We start from the raw sequence: 9,744 nt of genomic DNA, 5'->3' as shown, positions 1-9,744 counted from the left end.
TTTAAAAGTGCTGTGGATTTGTTGCGGAAATTTGTGAAAAGGTTTCTACGAAAAATGGTGCAGAATATCCGCTGCAATTCATGCAGCACAAATTATGCCCCTTTTCCAATATGGATGGTGGCCTAAGGATGGTCAGACTTGTTTTTAGCTAATACACCTGAATGGTGGTGCTCATACCATGAATATGTGCACCTACTGTTCTATTCAATTGCAGGTTACCTTTTTTTGAGATGTGATATGGGAGGGCAGGGAGGCTCTAGTACCTTACTGTACTGCCTCTAGCTTGGATACAAGATGTGATATGGGCAGGTATGAAGGCTCTAGTACCCTGTTGGACCACCTCCAGCTTGGATACAAGATGTGATACTTGCGGGCTTGGAGGCTCTAGCATCGTGTTGTACCGCCTCTAGCTTGGATACAAAATGTGATACAAGTGCAGCAAGCAGAAGTAGGCAGGAGTATCTCGAGTGGGTGCGCCACCACTGGCCTAGTCATGGTGGTGGGTAAAATAGTAACTCTTGTGGCAGGGACTCTCGGCGAAAGCAGTTAGCAATTAGTGTAAGTTTTTCATTTGACACCAGTGCCTTCGAATGAGTGTGTAACCGTGATGAAATGAAGAGACAAGTCCGTAAATGTATCAGTAAAACCAAAGGCACACAGTTTACTTAGGCCTCATGTCCACGGGGAAAATCGGGCCCGCTACGGATTCTACATGTAGAATCTGCAGCGGGTCCCTCCTGCCCCGCGGACATGAGCGCTGAAAATACAAATAAATGACAAACTCACCTCCCATCCGCTCCGTTTCTTCTCTTCGCGGCGGCGTCATCTTCTCTCGTCGCGGCTGGATCTTCATTCTTCGGCTCGGCGGATGTGCACGATGACGTCGGTGACGTGCCCCGCGCATGCGCCGGGCCGAAGCAAAATGATCCGGCCGCGGCTGAGAAAGGATGGCGCGGCGCCGAAGAGAAGAACCGGAGCGGGTAAGTAAAATGTGATTTTTGTGTCCCGCGGATCCGGATGGCTTCCATAGGCTTCAATAGAAGCCCGCGGGAGCCGTCCCCGCGGGAGACCCGCATGAAAATGGAGCATGGTCCAGATTTTTTCATGCTCCATTTTTTTTAAAATCACTTTTATTGACGATCCGCGGGTATTTATCTACCCGCGGGTGGTCAATGCATCCCTATGGGGTGCGGATCCGCGCGCGGGAGAAGAGTTAAAATCCGCTGCGGATTTTAATTCTTTTTTTTCCCCGTGGACATGAGCCCTTAAGCCTGTGGACTGAATAGAAAGTTCACACTTTTCTGGTAACAAACAGTAAATTCTCCAACAACTTCTTGCGTGTACGGAATGGCAAACATTTATTCCTTGACCCCTCTTGAAGAAAGGAGTGCGGTTGCCAGGCTAAGTGAAGTGGTTGCTGTACTAGGAGGTTATTTGAGGAGGGATAGGAGGAACACAGCAGGCTCTCCCATGGACACAATGACCTCTGACTGCACAGGGACAAGTTAAAACTCACATTGGTGGTGTCAGGTTCCTCCTGATTTACAAGCAGAACTTCTCTCTGTGTTCCTGCTCTCCCCTTCTGCTGACTCCACGACTGGACTTCTTCCGTGGCTTGGGCTCCTACCTCCCCACCCACTCCCTGTCTTTTATACCCTCCCCACTAACCAATCCTGAGCTAAGGGGAATCTCTCTACCCAATCCCAGTACTAGCTAGGGGGCGACTAACAGGTGTGAGAGCAAGTTAGAGTGTATAGTGTTGAATCATATAATGTTAGGTTGTAGAAACCTCAGACATTAACTCTTTAGTGACCATTTAAGGCCAATGCACATCATTAAACACAATTTACCATAAGTACACATATATACATATACACTTTAAATGAGCTAGCTATAAAAGTGCTGTAGGACCACAACTCTGGGGTACTACACGAGCGGGTATGAAGACATACAGGTACCATATGGTATCCTGCGGCATATCGCTCCACATTTGCTGTAACTGAGCCTCTGGATCATGCAAACCCGTTGAAGTTCATGTCCCAGATGGTCCCATACATGTTCTATTGGTGTTAAATCTGGTGACTGGGCAGCCACAGAAGTGTGACAATTTTGTGGGGACATTCCTGAGACCCCCGGTGTGCGGCTAAGGATGATCCTGCTGGAAGATACCTTTCAGAAGCCGCCATGAGAGGAACAGATGTGGCTGCAGGATGTCCTAAACATATCACTGAGCTGTCATTGCCCTTCGTACCACTACTGGGGGTGAGCAACTGTCGTATGCGATGATCCCCCAGACCATCATACCAGCAGTGGGGGCAGTGTGCTGATCCACAGCAAAGGCATGATTAAGGCGCTCACTCCGAGGTATCCAGACACGAATACGATCGTCAGCGCCAAAACTAAACCTGGATGCATCGCTGAAGACAACCCTCTTCCACTCCATAGTAGTCCAGTTTTGTTGTTCACTACACCACTGCAAACAAAAGTGATGCTGGGTGGGTATCAAAGGCAGGAAAACATAATGGGCGCTGTGAGATCAAATGTCCTTCAGCTAAGAGCCTGGAAATGGCCCCGATAGACACAGGAGCTTGGTAATGATGGTATCACCTGTCAGCTGAACAGTTGGAGCTGCTTGTGTTTGTTGGACGATCAGGTGACTCTCTCTACTGGTGGTCTGTCAAGAGCATCACCTTGTGTATCCTCACACATCCACTGGTCCCAACACCTCCTAACAGTCTGGACAGAACAGCCCGGTGGTGGACAATTGACCAATACGACCATCCAGCTTCTATTATCCCAATAATGCGCCCCCTCTCAGACTCTGGTAACGGAGTGGGGAAATCTCTTCTCTGCGTCATAGAGGTGTCTAGTGGTCAGCAAGTTCTGCACAAGCAGAACAAGAGGTCACTACACCCAAGGAGCCTCCAAGAACTTTTTTATATATCAAGAGTGGAATGACTTTTTGGGCCTCAGGTGCCAAGATCATTCATCTAATCACACCACAACTCTGCCTGAGATGTAACTGCATGCTAAGTTGTGCAGCAAAATGACAACTTCTTGGGACTTGATTTTTTTTTTTTTTACAAAGAGTTTACATTGGGATATTAATACCAATTTATAAGCTGGCCACACAATATTTTTAAAGAAGTAATTCCTCATTTCACCACAAGAGGGAGCATCTTTTCTGCAGCAGCGTATAAGAAACTGTGCGCTTTCAGTTCAACGTGCTTTAGTTTTCTAAGTTTTAGGCTCTGCTTACGTCTGCATCAGAATCTCCATTAGGACCTTCCTTTGCAGATTCTGTCAATTTTGACCAAAGCAATGCTGCATGCCGTGCTATTTTTCCTGTCAAAACAATGGAAACTTTGCAGAATCGTACAGATCCCATTATACAGATGTAGCAGTACCATCCTTGAAGGATTGCGCACAACATCTGCAGCGAAGACCGCCTGGCACCTTTAAGCCATGCTACGCTAATTGTGTAGCATGGCTAGTGCCATTCTCTTTGAACAGTGGCTGCGCTACACAATTAATGTAGGTGCGCCAAGCTCAGCATCAGTAAGTCAGTGGCATCCATTGTGTAATCATATGTGACTTCCTTTAGAAACAGAATCCACAAGGTACATGTGAACAGAGCCTTACATGGGCTGTAGAAGAAGGCGAACAAATCTTTAGGTGACGTTGAACAGAGTGACACTGCTGCTCTCGATTGGTGCGGTTTATATAAACTCATATGGCATTCTCAGTTACAGGTTGGATCCATCTTTGCAACTTTGTTGGTTCAGTGCATCTTAAAAAAACTAAAAAGCTATGCACATAGCCCTGCCTAAGCATTTTGTACCGTTTTGTGTATACAGCTCCAATGCAGACCTACAGTTACTGTTAAAATAAATTAACCATTTGGAATATTCTAAATGTCTGCATTGATTTCTGATAAAATGTGAGCTGATTGTTAAAACGATAGAAAAACAGAATCTAACTAAACTAACAACACACAAACATTTGTGCTGCTCATGTCTCTTAGGGCTCGATCAGTCAAGGGAATTCGCACAGCTAACTTACATGCGCACCAAACACGCGCCTGTTAGAGCCAATAGTTTCCTATGAAAACGATAAGATGAAGGATTTAAGGACGCCCCTTAAAAAATAGGACATGAGCGGCTGAAATTCCCTGCTGCGTGTGAAAATAGGACCAGATCTGTCTTTAGTGCTGGATGCACAGGCGTTTCAATAGACTCCTATGGGAGATGTATAACATGGAGGGGGGAGATTTCAATTGTTTAGTTTAAACTTCTAAACAATGGGAGAGGAAGGCTGAATGCCCATGGACTGATTACTGCTGCGGAAATCACAGTCAGACACCCATCTGACACCATATGACGAGAGACTATTGCAAGCTTTCGTTCTGGCAGGCCTCTGCTGCATACCTATCATTACAACTGGGGTCATAATAAGAGAGATAAGGTTGATAGCCGCCTATAGCTATACACAGCGCTCTAGTGGTTCAGTCACTATCACACAAAAAGGCACACATGTATCAGTACACTACCTGTACTAGTGTACCACATGGTTGGTGAAAATATATTTAAGTTCCTGACGAAGTGCCTACACTTGGCATGGAAACGCGCAGAACTAACTGAAGGTGTATAAAATCATTGAACCCACTGAAAAGCATCAATCAAAATTGTATACAAATCATCATAAATACGATTTTGATGGACCAACTACTAATTAATAATTGAAGAATCATCATAATTACAACCCCGATGATTACAATTTTTAGCAACAAGTACAGTTAGTATATGAGCAGGTATAGAGGGATCCCTGCAGTCCTCTGTCACTGTGCATCTTAGATGCTCCTATATTAGGCATTGATGATTAACGATTTCTACGTATATTGTCTGATAAATCGGACCAAGTGTGCCATCCAATATTGTTTTGAGAAAAATTGATACACTATTCAGTCTTCTGAATGCTCACTCCAATCCAATAAGGATTGACATACTATATAATCTGTGAGCAAGAAATCTTCATCAATACCAAAACCGTGCCGAGGATTCCGTTGTATTTTTTCGTTCTTTGGTCTTTGTCAGCCCTATTTTAATGACAATCAATAAAATATTGTTTTAGGTTGTCTATAACTGTGAAGGGCTTCTGCTTTAGTTCACTGTAGACTTCTTCTGCCCCAGTGACTACTTCTCCCAAAGCAGCAGCATTTTTTTAAGCAACGCTGCTCCGGATCATGTGATGACGCCCAGGGCTTCTGCATGGAAATAGCGTCCATTCACACGATTTTTAGGGCAGTTAGCTGCGGGTTTTTTTTGCATGGCTACCTTATGCATGATTTTTGTGCTTGTGTGAACGAGCCCTTATTAAGCACAGTGAGTAAACATCCACAGTACAGGGAGAAAAGTAAATGAACCTCTGTGCTACTCACTTCTGTAAGAGATAATTGGCAAGAGGTACTTCAATTAAGGAGTTGAGCTAGTGCTGTGTAGTGGTCGGCACTTGTAATTGCAGGCACAGCTCTTAAAATCAATGGGATCTGCGCCTGCAATTACAAGCATAGCTCCCTGTGATTTCAATTGTAAAAATAAACATTAAGTCTTGTGCTCATAAGGATAACAGAATGTTTTTGGAATGAAAAACTTACTTAGGAGGAGGTCTCTATCCCTGAGACTTCCCCAATTTGATTCCATTGTGTACCTATATGAATTGGACCAATAACCTTCTTAACAAAATACCTGGATTGGATATATTCATCTTGCCTGGAATCCAAATGGGGACTTCTCAGGGATAGAGACCGCCTCCTAAGTACGTTTTTCATTCCAAAAAATATTTAGTTATCCTTATGAGCGCAAGACCTCCTTTTTATTTTGACAATTACATTTTTCCCTGGATTTCCTATGTGTTGTCCGGTGTTGGTCTGGCTGCTGTCTGTGGTGGATGCACATAAGGCTTAAAATTCTGTCTATTGGAGACCTGGGCGTTTACAGGGTTTACGGTTGACTTGATGGCATTGGGTTAGACCGCAAATGCCAGGTGAGTCCCTATACTAAGATATTTGTTAATTGTATACCAACTGTTCCCAGAGCACTGTCCTCTAAAACTTTGCATTTCCCCTCTGATTTCAATGAGACTCCAGCCTGTAGTTACGAGTGCCGGCCACTACAAGCAGTGGCTTCCTCTCCGTCACTGACAATTGGCGCTACTTTGAAAACCTCTTTCAAACCTGGTTACTGACAAAGTCTGTTCTTCTTAAGAAAGATTGGCTTGTGTGAACCATGGCTCAATACAGACATGAATGGAAATTCATACCTTTATGTTCATCTTCTCATGGGCTGAGTGAATGGGTTGGCCACTACCACCATAATAAGCATTTCCTACTGTCTATTACCTTGCATGTCAAGGACTGAGCCAATAAATTTGGAGAGAACCTGTCAGCAGTTGCTACCCTACTAATCCAATCAGAGGAGCAGACCAGGGAATTACAGCAACTTCCATAAATGACTTTGTTGAGTTATGTTCACAAAGACGAATTCAGCATGGAAAAGTCCATGTGAATTCCACTTCAAAATCTGCATCCTTTTGCTTCATTTCTTGTGCATTGATCCGCAAGCGGAATCTGCCTAGTCAATGGGCAAAATCCGCGTGCGGAATTCCGACACGGAGAATCATGTATCCGCACGTCATGTCACTTCTTGATGAGAAAATGGAAATGACAAGGCAAATTCCGTTCGCGGATCCGTGAAGAAGTACACATTTTTTGAGGCAGAATTTTCCACAGTGACTTTCGCCATGTGGGTCAGAAACGCTATCTTTTCTCCTTAGGGAGAGCAACTATACTATAAACTAAGTGAGGAGACTCAAATGGCCACGCACGCTCATCTGGGTAATATGCAAATAAGGGAGATGGAATAAATCCTCCACAGTGCCACCTATTGAAAGGCAGCATTCCTTCAAGCCAAAGTCAGACTTTTTCTACAAGCCTTGTTACAATGACCAGGAATTTTGCCACGTGAACATATACTTATTGTTCCTTTTGAAAGCACACCTGTGTAACCATATTTTAAAATCTCCCGCGCTGTATACTGATGCCCCCCCGGTTCGGTGCTCGGGCCCAGACTGTCTCTTCTGGCCGGGAGCACAAGGAAGATCAGAACTTTGGAAACTATTGCAGCCCCTCCTTCTCTACAGTCTGCAGTTTCCTTGGCCACACATGGAGAAGCTATCAACAAAGAAATCCCAAGTCACAATATGATGATGGATTTATCAGCTGTGTTACAAGAGCCGAACATCAGGAGATGAAGATTTTCAGTCAAGCAGAGACATCTGGTACAAGAGCAATGGCCATCTGGAGAAAGGAACACAGGAAGACACAATATGAAGACGAGACATTTTGAAGGAAAGCATTCTTCGAGGTCAAAAATACATACAACAAGGAGTCCGTCCTCAATACCACAGAACACGCCATAGTGACTCCCTGAGAAGCAAAGTACACATTCTCCAGGTTCAGGCCTCACTCAGACAGGTTGTATAGTACCGAAGTTTAACTGTCTGTATTCCAAGTGTGACCCTCAGAGCCCCCACGGTTCAACTGAACTGGGCTTCCAGCATTGCTCACCATCGGAGAAGGGGGGGGGGGGGGTAATCTTTTTGGGAAAGGTACATTCTGGGGTCTCTTTTATAGTTTTGAACAATTTAGATAGCTCTATGATGTTCCCTATAGTTATTCTTTCCAGTTCCTTCAGTTACAACATATGCTTGTTGCTCAGGCCCGCTCGGTATTTGTGCTTATGGTCCAACACCCTTTGCTGAATTTTCTCAGGTGTTCTGGAGCAACAAAGGGTATAATACCTTATTTATATAGACAGATGCTTTCTTACCATTTACAGCAATTCCCAATAAAGGTAAAGGAAAAAAAGATTTAGGCCATATTAGTGAAGATAAATGGGCCGTAGTATTGAATATGATGATTCCAATGATATCTCTGATCTGAAAGTCAACGATTATCGCAGCTGTATTTAGTGCATAGAGTTTATCCTACTCCTTTAAAGTTGTTTAACACGGTTATGAGATTAAACTTAGATTGTCCGAAATGTTACATGCATGGTGCAGATTTAATGCACGCCGTCTGGGATTGTGTAAAATTGCATGAATTTTGGAATGGGGTACTAGAGATAGATTTTTTAATTATATCTTGTCAATATTGGTCTTAATCCCAGAACTTGTATAATGGGTATTATTGATGGGCAAACTCTTTTGGGAATTCAGAGAGCACTGTATGAGATGCAGGAGCTGAATAACTGCCAAAGATAAGAGAGGTCATATGTTTGGAAAGGGGGATACATCAAAAAAGTGTCTGTCTGACTAAGTTTGGGGAAATGTGGGGAATATGGCCCGATATATAATGGATATTTCACAAGTGCTGGTGGCATTAAGGTATAGTAGAAAAGTTGATGGGATTTGGGGGCAGGGGAAGAGAGGTTAGAAGGTGGAGAAGATTTGCTTAAAGATAGTTATGATTGTATGGTTTTGGTGGGTTATAAAATGTTCTATGTATATTATGCTTATGCATGTATAAATGTCATGAAATTAAGGGCTAATTGTGTTCAAAAGTGTAATTTTAATAAAAATTATCTAATTCAAATGCAAATATGTTTGTGAGAAGCCGCCATTAGATTGTATTTACAGAGGCAAGTGTAATATAAGTTAGGGAAAATTGGACCAATATTACACTTGTAAAGCTGTGATTTTGATGTGTTTCCATGTTAAAAACACATTCTGCATCTCTAAAGAAATTGTATGTTATTCCAACATTCCAATAGCTGAAATGGGAAAAACTGCATCACATTAAAATGCAAATTGCACGGCATGTGAGCGCAAAACAATTTTTTCTCAGGCTCTTATAGGAAAGAATCAGCGATTCTTGCAGTGGAATTGACCAAAAGTAGAACATGCTGCAATCTTTCAATCTCGCACTATCAGGGCTTATTTAGACGACCGTATATCGGCTGGGTTTTCACGCCCGGCCGATATACGGTGTCCTTGTCTGCAGGGGGAGGAGGATGAAAGAGCCAGGAGCAGGAACTGAGCTCCCGCCCCTTCCCACTATTTGCAATAGGAGGGGGCGAGATGGGGGCGGAGCGAAGTACCAGCACTTAGCTCCGCCCTCCTATTGCAAATAGTGGCAAGGGGCAGGAGCTCAGTTCCTGCTCCTGGCTCTTCCATCCATCCCCCCCCTGCAGACAAGGACACCGTATATCGGCTCGGCGTGAAAACTCAGCCAATACACGGTCGTCTAAATAAGCCCTCAATGTGAGCGAAAAATCTCTCATGTAAATTAACCCATTGAAAATAATTATTACAATTTTGCGAGTTCTGTATCTCGCACATTACTATTGCCCATCTAAATATAACCTAGGCCAGGCTTACATGGGCAGATGTGATAACAAAATAAGGTAAGCTAAGCCTAAGACAGCCCATTGCCTGCATCCTGTCAGTGGCTTGCTGATGAGACTAAGGCCTCTTTCACATGTGCATAATTTTGACACTCGATTAGCTGCACCAAAAACTCGTGACCAATGGAGCAGCAAATCGCATAGACGAAGAATAGCCACGACCAAGTTGCTGCTATTATTTGCAATCTTTCCATCCATTCACATGGCTGGCTGCAGTGAAATAACGCCGCAGCCCCGAAATCCCTCGGTCTGCAGAACTACAATTTAATCACTTTAAATGCTT

This window comes from Eleutherodactylus coqui, chromosome 3 (assembly GCF_035609145.1).
Source record: "Eleutherodactylus coqui strain aEleCoq1 chromosome 3, aEleCoq1.hap1, whole genome shotgun sequence".
Lineage (NCBI taxonomy): Eukaryota > Metazoa > Chordata > Amphibia > Anura > Eleutherodactylidae > Eleutherodactylus > Eleutherodactylus coqui.
Note: the sequence above shows the minus strand (reverse complement) of the source record.